Here is a 17,033-nt window from a genome sequence, read left to right on the forward strand (position 1 = left end):
GCATTTTACTTCCCACAAAGGATAGCAAGAGAATGACAACTATTTCATACAAAATACATGGAAATGTGTTTAAAATTGCATTTTACTTCCCACAAAGGATAGCAAGAGAATGACAACTATTCCATACAAAAATACATGTAAATGTGTTTAAAATTGCATTTTACTTCCCACAAAGGATAGCAAGAGAATAGCAACTATTCCATACAAAAATACATGCAAATGTGTTTAAAATTGCATTTTACTTCCCACAAAGGATAGCAAGAGAATAACAACTATTTCATACAAAATACATGCAAATGTGTTTAAAATTGCATTTTACTTCCCACATAGGATAGCAAGACAATGAAAACCATTCCATACAAAAATACATGCAAATGTGTTTAAAATTGCATTTTCTTTATAAGTCATGTTTGGCAATTTCAATATACAACATTGTTCTTTAATATTGGAGTGTAAAAACAACATAATCAATGACTAACCTTTTAAGCCTCCACGACGCTGACATTCAAAAACAGAAAATCAGAGTCATGAATTGATCCCCACATCTTTCAAACTGCCACCTCAGAGGCCATGAATGCCATGGAAATCAACGAGACTCCGAAAACACAGAAAGGTTTGTCATACTTTGCAGACGCTGATACAAATAAAACCAATGCAAATCTTTTAAATAGCATTCTCTTTTTAAGTCATGTTTGGCAATGTTAATGTACCACATTAATTTCAATAAACTCAGCAAATATTTTCCCACAAAGGATAGCAAGATAATGACAACTATTCCATACAAAAATACATGCAAATGTGTTTAAAATTGCATTTTACTTCCCACAAAGGATAGCAAGAGAATGACAACTATTCCATACAAAAATAAATGCAAATGTGTTTAGAATTGCATTTTACTTCCCACAAAGGATAGCAAGAGAATGACAACTATTTCATACAAAATACATGGAAATGTGTTTAAAATTGCATTTTACTTCCCACAAAGGATAGCAAGAGAATGACAACTATTCCATACAAAAATACATGTAAATGTGTTTAAAATTGCATTTTACTTCCCACAAAGGATAGCAAGAGAATAGCAACTATTCCATACAAAAATACATGCAAATGTGTTTAAAATTGCATTTTACTTCCCACAAAGGATAGCAAGAGAATAACAACTATTTCATACAAAATACATGAAAATGTGTTTAAAATTGCATTTTACTTCCCACATAGGATAGCAAGACAATGAAAACCATTCCATACAAAAATACATGCAAATGTGTTTAAAATTGCATTTTCTTTATAAGTCATGTTTGGCAATGTCAATATACCACATTGTTCTTTAATATTGGAGTGTAAAAACAACATAATCAATGTCTAACCTTTTAAGCCTCCACGACGCTGACATTCAAAAACAGAAAACCAGAGTCATGAATTGATCCCCACATCTTTCAAACCGCCACCTCAGAGGCCATGAATGCCATGGAAATCAACGAGACTCCGAAAACACAGAAAGGTTTGTCATACTTTGCAGACGCTGATACAAATAAAACCAATGCAAATCTTTTAAATAGCATTCTCTTTTTAAGTCATGTTTGGCAATGTTAATATACCACATTAATTTCAATACACTCAGCAAATATTTTCCCACAAAGGATAGCAAGATAATGACAACTATTCCATACAAAAATACATGCAAATGTGTTTAAAATTGCATTTTACTTCCCACAAAGGATAGCAAGATAATGACAACTATCCCATACAAAAATGCATGCAAATGTGTTTAAAATTGCATTTTACTTCCCACAAAGGATAGCAAGAGAATGACAACTATTCCATACAAAAATAAATGCAAATGTGTTTAGAATTGCATTTTACTTCCCACAAAGGATAGCAAGAGAATGACAACTATTTCATACAAAATACATGGAAATGTGTTTAAAATTGCATTTTACTTCCCACAAAGGATAGCAAGAGAATGACAACTATTCCATACAAAAATACATGTAAATGTGTTTAAAATTGCATTTTACTTCCCACAAAGGATAGCAAGAGAATAGCAACTATTCCATACAAAAATACATGCAAATGTGTTTAAAATTGCATTTTACTTCCCACAAAGGATAGCAAGAGAATAACAACTATTTCATACAAAATACATGCAAATGTGTTTAAAATTGCATTTTACTTCCCACATAGGATAGCAAGACAATGAAAACCATTCCATACACAAATACATGCAAATGTGTTTAAAATTGCATTTTCTTTATAAGTCATGTTTGGCAATGTCAATATACCACATTGTTCTTTAATATTGGAGTGTAAAAACAACATAATCAATGACTAACCTTTTAAGCCTCCACGACGCTGACATTCAAAAACAGAAAACCAGAGTCATGAATTGATCCCCACACCAATCAAGTATACACTTTCTTGCAACACCACACTTGTGGTTTACTTATTGTTCTGCCCATGCTCAGGAACACTATGGGAGCATATGGCAAACCATAGGTGAGCGATTCGGCAAGCCCTTGAAAAAGGCAAATCGGAACAACCAGTTGCAAGGCACTGTGCTTTGATGGCACACCCGGTATCATCAATTTGATATATACTGATCGACTACGTACCGATGTTGGATAGGGGCGGAAATAGGAATAAGGCACTCCTAGTCTGCGAAGCCCAGTGGATATACAGACTGGGCATGGTACACCCAGGATAACTCAGTTCTGCACCAGACTTTAAGAGTACGGACAAGAGATAAGAGTAAGATACATACCAGGGGTGCAATTCCTTATGTTGCTGATCCTAGCTGGTATTGAGGGACAACATGCCCATGGTGTAGGGCTGCTTCACCCTCGGAGTACCAACAACTTGTATGCGATTGGAGCCTGAATAAGCTCCGGACACTGCAGGTGGATCACAACGGCCTAGGTAGTCACTCAGTAATTCATACAATCTCTGTCACATTAGGTGCTGGATCGTATCAAATACGTGACTGCGGGATATGGGACTTTAACTAATGGGATGGGTACTACAAACCGGGGGTGCAATCTCTTGAGCCAAAATTCCTAATTATTAAGTGAGGTACATTGGCCAAATGTGGCGGAAGTACCCTTTTGATGATATCCCTAAGGTGATGCAGCAGTGTGAGCTTCACACTAACATAACCGATGGTGGTGGCTTACAAGAGGGGTCACTCTATAATATGTACTTAATATATCCCTAAGTATGGTGATATATGTGCCTTTTTCATGTGCTCAGTAGTTACCATATGGCTTTACACATTTACCTATGCATGTATGTTTATATTCACTCTTAAGGCTTTGGTACAAGACATATAGTCTAGTTATTAAGACAAAACATAAATTATGCTTACCTGATAATTTCATTTCCATCTGTAGGAGGAGAGTCCACTGCTTATTTCATTACTTGTGGGAATTTAGAACCTGGCCACCAGGAGGAGCACAGACACCTCAGCCAAAGTCTTAAATACCTCCCCCACTCTCCTCATCCCCCAGTCATTCTGCCAAGGGAACAAGGAACAGTAGGAGAAATTTCAGGGTATAAATGGTGCCAAAAGAATAATATTAAATTTAGGTCCGCCCACTGGAGAAACGGGCGGGGGCAGTGGACTCTCCTCCCACAGATGGAAATGAAATGATCAGGTAAACATAATTTATGTTTTCCATCTTAATGGGAAGAGAGTCTACTGCTTCAGTCATTACTTGTGGGAACAAATACCCAAGCTCTAGAGGACACTGAATGAACAAAACGGGAGGGTAAAAGAGGCGGACGCTATACTGAGGGCACCACAGCCCGCAGAACCTTTCTCCCAAAAACAGCTTATGCCAAAGCAAAAACATTAAACTTGCAAAAGTATGTAAGGAGGACTAATTAGCCGCTCTACAAATCTGCTCCACAGAGGCCTCGTTCTTAAAGGGACAAGAAGAGGCCACAGCCATAGTTGAGTGAGCCGTAACCCTCTGAGGAGGCTTATGTCCCTCTGTCTCATAGGCCAAACGGATAATGCTCCTCAACCAAAAAAAACAGAGAAGTGGAAGAGGCCCTCTGCCCCCTACGCTTCCCAGAATACACCACAAATAAGGATGAAGTCTGTCTGAAATCCTTTGTGGCCTGAAGATAAAACTTTTAGGCTCGAACCACATCCAAGTTATGAAGTAACCTTTCCTTAGACGAAAAAGTGTTAGGACACAAGGAAGGAACTACTATCTCCTGATTGATAATATGATCTGACACCACCTAGGGAAGAAATCCCATACCAGTGCGAAGCATAGCCTTATCGGCATGATAAACCAGGTAAGGAGGCTCATGTTGCAAGGCTGCTAACTCAGAGACTCTGCGAGCCAACGCAATAGCCAGAAGAAACAGAACCATCCACTAACGAATCTTAATGTCAAGTGCATGCATCGGATCAGACAGAGCCCTCTGCAAAACCTTAAGAACCAAGTTCAAGCTCCAAGGAGGAGCCGAAGGTCTAAAAACTGGTCTAATTCTGGACAGAGCCTGAACAAAGGACTGAAAATCAGGAAGCTCCGCTAGCTTCTTGTGTAACAGAACTGATAAGGCCGAAATCTGTCCCTTTAAGGAACTACCGGCAAGGCCCTTATCCAGGCCATCTTGAAGAAAAGCCAGAATCCTGGATACCCTAATCTTATGCCAGGGATATCCATGTTCCTCATACCAGGATAAATAGGTCCTCCACACCCTGATATGACGAGTGACCAGTTTCCTGGCCTGAATGAGAGTATTAATCACTCTCTCTGAAAACCCTCTCTTGGCCAAGACTAGGCGTTCAATCTCCATGCAGTCAGCCTCAGAGAATCAAGATTTTGGTGGAGGAAAGGACCCTTCACCAGCAGATCCCTGTGGCAGGGTAACCTCCATAGAGGAGATGACGACACCCCCAGCAGTTCTGCAAACCACGTCCTCCGTGGCCACAACGGAGCAATCAGAATGGTTGAAGTCTGCTTCTGTTTGATGCGGGCCACCACTCGAGGGATAAGTGGCAACGGTGGAAATATGTAAATTAGATTGAACTCCCAAGAGACTGTCAAGGCATCTATCAGTTCCACCTGGGGATCCCTGGACCGTGACCCATATCTGGGTAGCTTGAAGTTGAGTCTGAACAAAAATGAGGTCTATCTCAGGTGTCCCCCATCTGTTGCAGATCTGCAGTTGTGGGTCTCTGCCCATTCCAGAAACCGAGATACTTCCCTCATGGCAAGGGAGCTTCTCATTCCCCCCTAATAGTTTATGTAAGCCACAAGGTAATGTTGTCCGACTGGAATCTGATGAATCGGGACGACCCCAGTGGGGGGGGGGGGGCAAGCCCTCAGAGCATTGAATATTGCTCGAAGTTCCAGAATATTTATTGATAGACTTGACTCCTCTCGAGTCCATCTGCCCTGTGCCAGTCTGGCACCACAAACAGCTCCCTATCCTGATAGACTTGTGTCTGTGTTAACAATCTCCCAGGATGGCTTCAAGAAAGATGTCCCCTGGGACAGCTGTCCTGGATGGATCCACCAAGAGAGGGATTCCCTCACTTGGTTGTTCAGAAATATCTGTTGGGATAGCTCTAAGTGATCGCCGTTCCATTGTCTCAACATGCATAACTGAAGAGGTCTGGGATGGAACCTGGTGAATAGAATGACATCTATGCTGGATACCATGAGCCCAATCACCTCCATACACCTGGCCAAAGATCGCCTTGAGGAGGACTGAAGGGCAAGACAGCTGGACGCAATATTGGCTCGTCTCTGGTCTGTCAAGAATATCTTCATGGATATGGAATTTATTATCGTACCCAGGAACTTCACCCTGTTGCTGGGGACCAGAGAACTCTTTCCCTCATTTATATTCTATGATCGAAGGAGAAGAAGAAGAGCCCTCGAGTGGTCCTCCGCAAGACTGCAGGACAGAGCCTGGGGCGGATTATTGTCCAGATAAGGAGCAACCACAATACCTCTGGCTCTCGCTACTGCAAGCAGCACTCCCAGAACCTTCATACTCTTGGGGCAGTCGCCAGACCGAACGGTAGAGCCACAAACTGGAAGTGTTGGTCCAGAAAAGTGAATCTTAGGAACCTGATGTGGTCCTTGTGTATTGGCATGTGAAGGTAGGCATCCTTTAAGTCTATTGTCGTCATAAATTGCCCCTCTTGAAGTAGGGGCAGAATTGACCTGATTGTCTCCATTTTGAACGATGGGACTGAAAGGAACTTGTTGAGACACTTTAAGTCCAGAATTGGGCGGAACGTGCCCTCCTTTTTTAGGACCACAAAAAGGTTTGAATAGTACCCTAGACCCCTTTCTGCTAGAGGTACTGGAACGATTACACAGAAAGATGAGAGATCCCTCACGCACTCTAGAAAGGCGTCTCTTTTCTCTGGTCTTGAGGATAGGTTTAATAGGAGGAATCTGTCCCTGGGTGGATGAGTCTTAACCCCTATCCTGTACCCCTGGGTGATAATCTCCAGAACCCAAGGATCCTGTACGTCTTTTATCCAAGCCTTTGTGAACAGAGATAGTCTGCCCCTATGCGATCTAGAGAAGGCGAGCTTCTTGCTCTGCTTAGACTTGTTCCAAGATTGAGCTGGCTTTCAAGATCCCTTAGACTGTTCGGCCTTCGCAGCAGGCTTACCGAATAAAAGGGAAGAAAAGTAGAGCCCTTAGGCTTATTCTTCTTATCCAGCGGAAGGAAAACACCCTTGCCAGTGAAAACACCCGTGACCGTGGATATTAAAGAGTCCAGGCCTGGACCAAAGAGAGCTTTCCCTTGAAACAGGAGGGATAGTAATCTTGACTAGGAAGTCATGTCAGTCGACCATGACTTTAACCACAGCGCCCTACGGCTAGAACAGAGAAACCTGATGTCTTGGCATTCAGGCGAATGACCTGCATGTTTGCATCACAGATAAAAGAATTAGCTACCCTTAAAGCCTTAATCTTTTCCTGTATCTCCTCGAGGGGAGTCTGCACCTCGAGCATAGCGGACAGCGCATCACACCAGTAGGCTTCCGCTAACGCCACCGCAGAGATTGCAGCTGCAGGTTAGAAAACCCACCCCGCAAGTTGAAACATCTTCCTCAACATAGACTCTTAACTTTTTATCCATGGGCTCCTTGAACAATGAGCTATCCTTGAGGGGAATAGTAGTACGCTTAGCGAGCATGGAGATAGTTCCATCTACTTTAGGAATGGCCCCAAATAGCTTGAGCTGAGAGTCCGCAATGGGGAACAACTTCTTAAAAGAGCTAGAAGAAGAAAAGGACAAGCCCAGTTTCTCCCACTCATTCTTAAAGTGAAAGTCAATCCTAGCGTTTTTACAAACGCTAGGATTGACTATTGAATCAAATAAAGGGGACCTCCAACATAGCAAGCACTTCTTTCAGTAAAAAAAGCAAATGCTCTATTTTAAACCTAAAATCTGGCTGCTCCAAAGTCGGAGGTTTCAAAGACGCCGATTGACGCCGATTCCGTCCCAGAGAGGGCACCCTCCGATGAGTCGGAGGCCTCCTCATCATCGGATAATATCTCAGGCTGAGAGACATCCAACGGAGTAGATGACCCCTGGGACGGAAGGCTATGTCTTTCCCTTTGCTTGCGCTTCACAGGGTGTGGTAGGGCATGGAAAGCCGCAGAAACCGCTTCATGCAACTGGGCAGTGAAATCTGGCGGCCACGAGGCCCCTCCCATGGGAGTATCAGTAGGTCCTTCGGAGATGAATGTGTGGAATGCACCTCACGGGACGAAGAACCCTCAGAGGTGAATGGCTCAGTAGTACTAAATATATTATTCTTTTTAGATATTGCAATCTTATCAAAGCATGTGGAACACAGTTGAGCATGCGGATCAACCTGCACCTCTTCACAATAAACACAGGTATTAGAGTTAATTAAAGAGAGAGTATCCTCTAACATATCAGAGTCCTCCATAGCTTATGATTTTAATACAGACTAGATAGATTAAATGGCACCTTTATACACCAATGGCAGGGGCACTCACCACCTCCTATGACTCGGACCACAGAGAAACCGTTATGTCTTCCGCAATTGCGATCAGGAAAGAGGAAGTGGAAGAGGCCACACCCGGTCACATAGAGTGCCATGCAGGACTGCCCCTGCACTATAGAAAAAACGCACCAAAAGAAGGCCGCACAGATCTTACGCCTGACTTCACACATTGCTAGAGCCTTATCTCACACATGACATAGCATCAAATGCGATACAATATTATGCATAAATCCCTCATGTTCAATAATCCCCTTTCCAGGGATATTAATCCATGATTCTATAAAGATAAAAGGAGACACACTGTGACCCTGTCTTATTGCCTTATCATATGTGTATAAAATGAAAAGATCTTACCAGAATCTATGCAGTGGAACAGGAACATGACCTTTCAAGTGTGACAGGTTAGTAGCATCGCTCCGGACATGGACTTGAGAGAATAAAGCAGGCAGCAAAACTCGTCAACGCTGATTGCTTAAGGAGCTGTTAATCATGAGTCGGGATGGTTTTGCAAAAGAACTCCCCCTGCATCTCCAGACTCTAACTTTCACCAATGCTCTCACTGAGAGGCTGACAGGACTACTTAAAACTCCAGTCCCAATTTGAAGAGTACTACCCTCCATAAGAGACTACTCAAATTTTCTGACACTTCTCTGCCAACCTCCTGTGATGAAAGGCAAAGAATGACTGAGGGATGAGGGGAGTGGGGGAGGTATTTAAGCCTTTGCCTCCTCCTGCTGGCCAGGTTCTAAATTCCCACAAGTAATGAATGAAGCAGTGGACTCTCCTCCCATTAAGATGGAAATGTAGTTTGACAATGGTGGTTGTACTGCATATAGCATCCTTGGTTACAAATATCAACAAACATTAACTAATATGGTTCATTCAGTCCCGGTATACAACCACACTTCCAGTAAAGTGCCACACATATCCAGTTCAGGGTCGCTACACACACAATCGTGATTATGCCAAGATTTGGCAAATTAATGACAGAATGCAATTTAGTATCTGTATATTTTTTTTTCCTGTTTTTAAAGGAAAATCTTTTCAAATGTGTATGAATAAAAAAATACAGTATAAGATACCTCAATAATCCAAAAACGAAGCTTCTAATCATAAATAAATCATTTATTTTTTCCTTCTAAAAACGGCTCTAATGACTGCCCATAAAACAAGGCTGGAATTCTCAATAATGAATTAGCTCACATCCTCCAATCGCACCGCCATATAACGCCTCTAATTTGAATATTCATGATGTTATGCTTCTTGTAAAATCACATGTGCTGTATAACTTATGGGCAATTGCATGTGCGCTGTACATTTGAACTCCTGTTCGCCATTTTTATGTATCTGCTCCCTTGCATTGGCAGACACAGCCTAAAGTCATAATCGCACTGATTATGACATTATCAAATATGCTTGTCAGTCTAGGGGTTTCTAAATACTTACCTCTGTGCGCTTCTCTAAGTCTGACTGCATCGGCTGCGGCATCCGCTCTGTCTTCTGAACTCTGGTGTGCCCTCCCACAATGTCATAACCTTCTTCATCATCATCAAGTGCAGGGTTGATGACGCACCTACTGGCACTAAACTAGTAAAATCAAATTTGCGCATGCGTGGGTCAGATACCATGGGAAATGTACATGCGGGCTGCCATGATTGTTCTACTCAGGTAGAACACGCTAATATGCTATTAATAACAAGGATAAAAAAACATAAAAATATGCTTATAAATGTTATTTGAAATGTGGAAAGTTTTTTTTGGGTTTACTATCCCTTTAAGTGATTTTTTGTGATATAACATTGTATTAAGGTTTAATACTTACTTTATACAGAACTGCTTGACATAGCGTAGCAGAGCACAATGCAACACTCTACCATTTGAATACATAGGAAGAACATAGTAAAACCTGATCCAGAATTGGTTTCTATGGCTACATTTCACATATAAGCTGCCCTGATTAGCACTACGCATAATGCCTACACTAGCTCTGTGCAATATTGCATGATTGTTGAGACACAGAGGCCTATTTATCAAGCTGTCAACCGCAAATACACTGGAATTCAGCGTAATTGTGGCGAGCCTGATTCACCTTAGTTATCAAAGCCTACAGACCGGCAAAAGTTGAAATTTGTGACGTAACATATGATCCGCCGGTCTCAGTCTGACACAGATCGATGCTTATGTCACTACAGATGTTCCGAATGCAAATTCGGCACTATCTGACAACTTTTGCTATTTAACAAATACCTACCAGGTACGCTCGCCACTATTCTGGCCCAGCGTACCTGCTTTTCAATCCGCCGCCCTGGAGGCGGCAGATGCCATAGGAATCAATGGGAGTCTGAAAGCAGGGAAAGCTCATGTTCACTGCTGCCCGATATCCCATTGATTCCTGTACCCCGAGTCTAAACACACCTAATCTGCCGCCCCCTACACCGCCGCCACCTACTTTATACTTAATAACCCCTAATCTGCCGCTCACAACACTGCCACCACCTACATAAAGTTATTAACCCCTATCCCGCTGCTCCCGGAGCCCACCGCAACTAAATAAATGTATTAAACCCTAAACTGCAAGTCCCCCACATCGCCATAAACTAAATGAAACTATTAACCCCTAAACCTAACAACCCGCTAACTTTATATTAAATATTAACTCATCCCTATCTTATAATACATTTAAACTTATCTTTAGATTTAAATTTATTTATTTATTTATTTATAAAATATTTTACCAGGAAGGATACATTGAGATTTCTCTCCTTTTCAAGTATGTCCTGGGTCCACAAAACATTGCATTGATACAATAGGGTACAATAAAATTCAAAAACAATAATAATACACAATAGATGCAAAAAGTTTACATAGAACAGGTAAGAAATATATAATCAACCATGACAGGTGCATTCTGTTTTGAGATATGTAAAGAGGGATCTCTTAAAAGGATATTAGGCTTGGGGAAGGTTTGAATCGAGCTGCTTTCTTTTTGTATTGAGGCAAGCTAAATAATGTGCTGGTACTGGATCAGAGGTTATAGGAGAGCATTCAGCTCAGGTAGGGTGGGAGCTTTCCAGAAAGGCACTTAAACACAAGGCAGGAAAGATGGAGGGTGCGTCTGGATTCCAGCGTCAGCCAGTTTAGTTCTTTTAGCATGTCACAATGGTGGGTCTTGTTGTTACATTGTAGCACAAAGCGGCAGAACGAGTTATACAATGTATTAAGTTTATTAAGGTGAGTTTGCGGTGCAGGTGCGTATACTACGTCCCCATAATCCATGATAGGCATCAGCATTTGCTGTACAATCTTTTCCTTTACTGTAGGGCTGAGGCAAGATTTGTTTCTGTACAGGGCACCTAATTTTGGATAAAGTTTAGATGCAAGTTTTTCTATGTGGAGGCCAAAAGATAGATTAGGGTCTAAGAACATACCCAAATATTTGAAAGAGTGGACTGCGGTAAGCGTGCAATTGGATTTTGTTTTGATGCGTAGATGGGAATTTTGTAATTTGTGTAATTTAGGCCCAGTTCCAAAGATCATTGTGACAGTTTTGTCAGTGTTTAGGAAGAGTTTGTTTTTTGAGATCCACTTTTCTACTTTCTGGTCTTGGAGCACTGCTTCAAGCTGCGGCAGATCAGATTTGTTTGCATAGATTACCGTGTTGTCTGCGTACATGTGTACAGTTGAGGATTTGCAGACATAAGGCAAATCATTTATAAATAATGTGAATAGTAGGGGCCGAGAATGGAACCTTGGGGAACACCACACGTGACTGGGAGAGGAAATGAACTATATTAAACTAATAATTAAACTACCCTAACTGTTATACTAAAATTAAATTAAACTATAATAAACTAATAATCAACCTACCCTAACTGTTATACTAAAAGTAAATTAAACTATATTAAACTAATAATTAACCTACCCTAAATGTTACACTAAAATTACAATAAGCTACAAATTAAATTAACTATATTATATATTTAAAAACCTAACCCTACTTAAATATCTTAATTCTACAATTAAAAATTACAAAGTTACAAAAAAAAAAAAATAATAAACACTAAGTTACAAAAGATAAAAAAGAAATTATCAAAGATTTAAACTAATTACACCTAATCTAAGAGCCCTATTTAAATTAAAAAGCCCCCCAAAAATAAAAAACCCTAACCTACAATAAACTACAAATAGCCCTTAAAAGGGCCTTTGCAGGGCATTGCCAGAAATAAATCAGCTCTTTTAACTGTAAATAAAAAATACAAATATCCCCTCAACAGTAAAACCCACCACCCACACAACCAACCCCCCCAAATAAAAACCTAACTATATAAACCTAAGCTCCCCATTGCTCTGAAAAGGGCATTTGGATGGGCATTGCCCTTAAAAGGGCATTTAGCTCTATTGCAGCCCAAACCCTAATCTAAAACTAAAACCCACCCAATAAACCCTTAAAAATCCTAACACTAACCCTTGAAAATCCACTTACAGTTTTGAAGATGCGACATCCATCCTCCAAGAAGCCGGCAGAAGTCTTCATTGAAGTGGTCGAAGTCTTCATCCAAGCCCGCAGCAGTCTTCACCCAGACGGCATTTTCAATCTTCATCCATCCGGGCAGGAGCGGCTCCATCTTCCAGACATCCAACGCTGAGCATCCTCTTCGTTCAACGTCTTCTTCCCGAATGAATGTTCCTTTAAATGACGTCATCCAAGATGGCGTCCCTTAGATTCCGATTGGCTGATATAATTATATCAGTCAATCGGAATTAAGGTTGAAAAAATCCTATTGGCTATTGCAATCAGTCAATAGGATTGAGCTTTGATTCTATTGACTGATTGGAATAGCCAATAGAATGCAAGCTCAATCCTATTGGCTGATTGGATCAGCCAATAGGATGAAAGCTCAATCCTATTGGCTGATTGCAACAGCCAATAGGATTTTTTTAACCTTCATTTCTATTGGCTGATAGAATTCTATCAGCCAATCGGAATCTAAGGGACACCGTCTTGGATGACATCATTTAAAGGAACCTTCATTCAGGAAGAAGACGTCGTAAGAAGAGGATGCTCCGCGTTGGATGTCTTGAAGATGGAGCCGCTCCGCGCTGGGTGGATGAAGATAGAAGATGCCGTATGGGTGAAGACTTCTGCGGGCTTAGATGAAGACTTCAGCCGCTTGGATGAAGACTTCTGCCGGCTTCTTGGAGGATAGATGTCGCATCTTCAAAACTGTAAGTGGATCTTCAGGGGTTAGTGTTAAGATTTTTTAAGGGTTTATTGGGTTGGTTTTAGATTAGGGTTTTGGCTGCAATAGAGCTAAATGCCCTTTTAAGGGCAATGCCCATCCAAATGCCCTTTTCAGGGCAATGAGGAGCTTAGGTTTATATAGTTAGGTTTTTATTTGGGGGGGTTGGTTGTGTGGGTGGTGGGTTTTACTGTTGAGGGGATATTTCTATTTTTTATTTACAGGTAAAAGAGCTGATTTCTTTGGGGCAATGCCCTGCAAAAGGCCCTTTTAAGGGCTATTTGTAGTTTATTGTAGGTTAGGTTTTTTTTTATTTTGGGGGGGGGGCTTTTTTATTTACATAGGGCTCTTAGATTAGGTGTAATTAGTTTAAATCTTTGATAATTTCTTTTCCATTTTTGTAACTTAGTGTTTATTTTTTTTGTAACTTAGTGTTTGTTATTTTTTGTAACTTAGTTGTTAGTTTTTTGTAACTTTGTAATTTTTAATTGTAGAATTGAATTATTTGAGTAGGGTTAGGTTTTTAAATAAATAATATAGTTAATTTAATTTGTAGCTTATTGTAATTTTAGTATAACAGTTAGGGTAGGTTAATTATTAGTTTAATATAGTTTAATTTAATTTTAGTATAACAGTTAGGGTAGGTTAATTAATAGTGTAATATAGTTTAATTTTATTTTAGTATAATAGTTAGGGTAGATTAATTATTAGTTTAATATAGTTTAATTTAATTCTAAAGGTAAGTTTAAATTTATTATAAGATAGGGATGAGTTAATATTTAATATAAAGTTAGCGGGTTGTTAGGTTTAGGGGTTAATAGGTTAATTTAGTTTATGGCGATGTGGGGGGCTGGCGGTTTAGGGGTTAATAACATAATGTATGTGGCAGCGGTGTAGGGGGCAGCAGATTAGGGGTTAATAACTTGATTTAGTTGCGGCGGGGTCCGGGAGCGGCGGGATAGGGTTTAAACAGTTTAGTATAGTGGCAGTGTTTAGTGACAGTATACAAATAAAGCTTCGAAAAAGCCGAATAGCAGCGAGATCGATGACTGTTAGTTAACAACAGTCTGCTGCTCATCGCCCCGTACTTTGTGCGCGGCTTTTTGACAGCTTTTTCTTAAATATGGAGAGTGTATTCAGTTCTGCGGCTGCAATGTTGGGCGATGTCAGGCGAGCATATTGGTGCCGGCGAATGCAGCACAGTTGACGGCTTGATAAGTAGGCCTCACAATGTGATGTAATACTACACACATATAAGGGCTGCAGGGTCTGTGATTTTTGTAACCAAGTGACATATATGATAGACATTATAAGGATCCCCTTAAACGTATAGCACAGAGTTAGCAAATAACTGTAACACCAGAAGGTAACCATGGTTGCATAACAAACAAAGGAGGTATGCATAGTGTACTGCACTTCAGCTTACGATGACAGTAATTAATCCGGAGCTTTACACATTTATGGATAAGGGTGACACCAGTTAGATACTTTACATTTATTTGTCATGCACAATCTTGTTGATATATTACTTTTTTGTTTATACAATGTTTTAAGTAAGATGCATAGAACATCGTTTAGTGGCACACCACCGGAAGTGACAGATGTACACTTCCGGTTCATCCAGACAGCGGAATGCAGGCTAGCGTTCAAGTACAGTTTTGTGCCACTTGTATGGGAATGAGGTATGCACTGTGTTGGATGTATTTTGATCACTTTGTACACTCTCACACGGTCAAACAGCTGCCAAGATGCAAGTGAATTTTAATAGTTGTGAACAAAAAACTTACACTCTCTAGTCATTTCAAAAGTAATCCCTCTGTTCCCGAAACTTCACTGTTCACAGTAAAGGATTACTTTTCAAATGACTAGAGAGTGCAAGTTTTTTTGTTTGCATATATATATATATATATATATATATATATATATATATATAGATATACACACATACAAAACCCAATATGAATCTGCCCTCCTGGGACAACCACCTGAGCTAAACACTCAAAAATTTGTATAGAACAGTAAACAGTGAAGCCACAGGATTTTTCCAAATGTGCCAAGTTTAGTTAACGTTTAGGGGGTGAAACTCCCCTTCTTCAGAACAAACAAATGGTGTGAAACACACTCTTAAATAAGGAAAAAAAGAAAATAGTGATTACCTCCTCCCCACAATATTAAAAAACAAAACAAAAAAAAAAAACATGAATATTGTACACATTATTAACGTGGTATATGTGTACCTTACAGCAAACTGTGCTAGTGGTTCATAAGGAATGTGCCAGAATTATGTGAGAAGGTGGGCACCTTGCTCTCAAAAATTGTGTATCAAATTAAACATAATTACATTGGCTGTGAAAAGCAGACTAGACTAGATAATGTATAGTAGTCTGTATAATTAATTATGTGTCACAGATTTGTTCCTATTTCTTTCTGCCCCTTTAATTTTCTTTCACACTCACCTTGTAAGGTTATTTAAACCCTGGACACGCCCTCTACCTTGCTTCAGTATTGTTGTTAGTTTGGCACTATCAGCCATACAGTGCAGCCGCAAGTTTCTCTCCTTACTCTAAAGGATAAACCTACTTAAGGAATTATTTGGGAAATCTAACTGCCTTGCCACTGCTTCGCCAGTGGTAACATTTAACCTCCTCTTTGGTTTAAAAGAAATTATGGACTTCCTATCAGCCTAGCCTCGGCTCCTCCTGACTCATTTCAGCTGACCGCACTAACATTGGTAACTCTCGGTCATTCACGCTGCCAAGCTTTCTGTTACTTAACGGACCACTCCTCATTACATTCACAACAAACTTACTTGGGTGTTATTCATCTTAACTGCAGCAGGATTCCGCTCCCAGCCGCAGACTTCACATTCCTGACTCTGAGCGTGCTCATAGCTCTACCAGTCATTCAACTCAGCCGCTCCACAGCTCACTGATTACCTACGCTGCAGCCTGTCAGTTCTCACAGCGCTACAACTCACAGCCACAGACAGGGCGTGCAGTGTGAATCTCTCGCTACTCCATACTTCCTCACAGCAGGTCAGACTGAGCACTCATAGAGGACTTGCCTACTCCGTTGCCACTTGTATTATCTTATACCACTAGCAAGACTAAATTCAACAACTGGTGTAATATCTGGGTTAAACGGATGACAAGTGTCAACCCTTACATCCTCTATCACTCTCTGGCTTACAGGATTCTCAGAACGTAACCACTGTACAGCTTAACCTGAATCAGAGATACTAATCAGGTTACACGAACTCCATAGTAACTAATTGCCAAAACCCTTAGATACATTGTTAAACATCCATTGTATCTTCCAGTTAAGGCATACATTCTATCATATCCGCAGTTGAGATCCACACGGATACTAGCGTATTACATAATACTGAAGCCCTAACATGGATCCAGCGGAATTACCCCAGTTTGTCCACGCACTCTCACAGAGAGTAGATCAATTGAGTCACGGTCTCAGGGAACTACAGATACAGAATGTTACTCTCAGCAATATAATAAAATAATCTATCAGCAAGCCGCCCTCTACTGAGACCACTCCAGAACCTCAAGTGTCAATGCCCGAAAAATTCCATGGTGACAGGGCTCTGTTCTCCCAGTTTAAGAATTCATGCAACTTGCTTTTTAGCTTAAAGCCTAAAACATATGCAACCGAACGAGTGAAGGTTCTGACAGTCATCTCCTTCCTCAGAGGGGAACCGCGCAAGTGGGCAGATTCTTTCTTCGAACAAGACCATCCCATACTCACTTCTCTTGATGACT

This window comes from Bombina bombina, chromosome 7, assembly GCF_027579735.1.
Source record: "Bombina bombina isolate aBomBom1 chromosome 7, aBomBom1.pri, whole genome shotgun sequence".
Classification (NCBI taxonomy): Eukaryota; Metazoa; Chordata; class Amphibia; order Anura; family Bombinatoridae; genus Bombina; species Bombina bombina.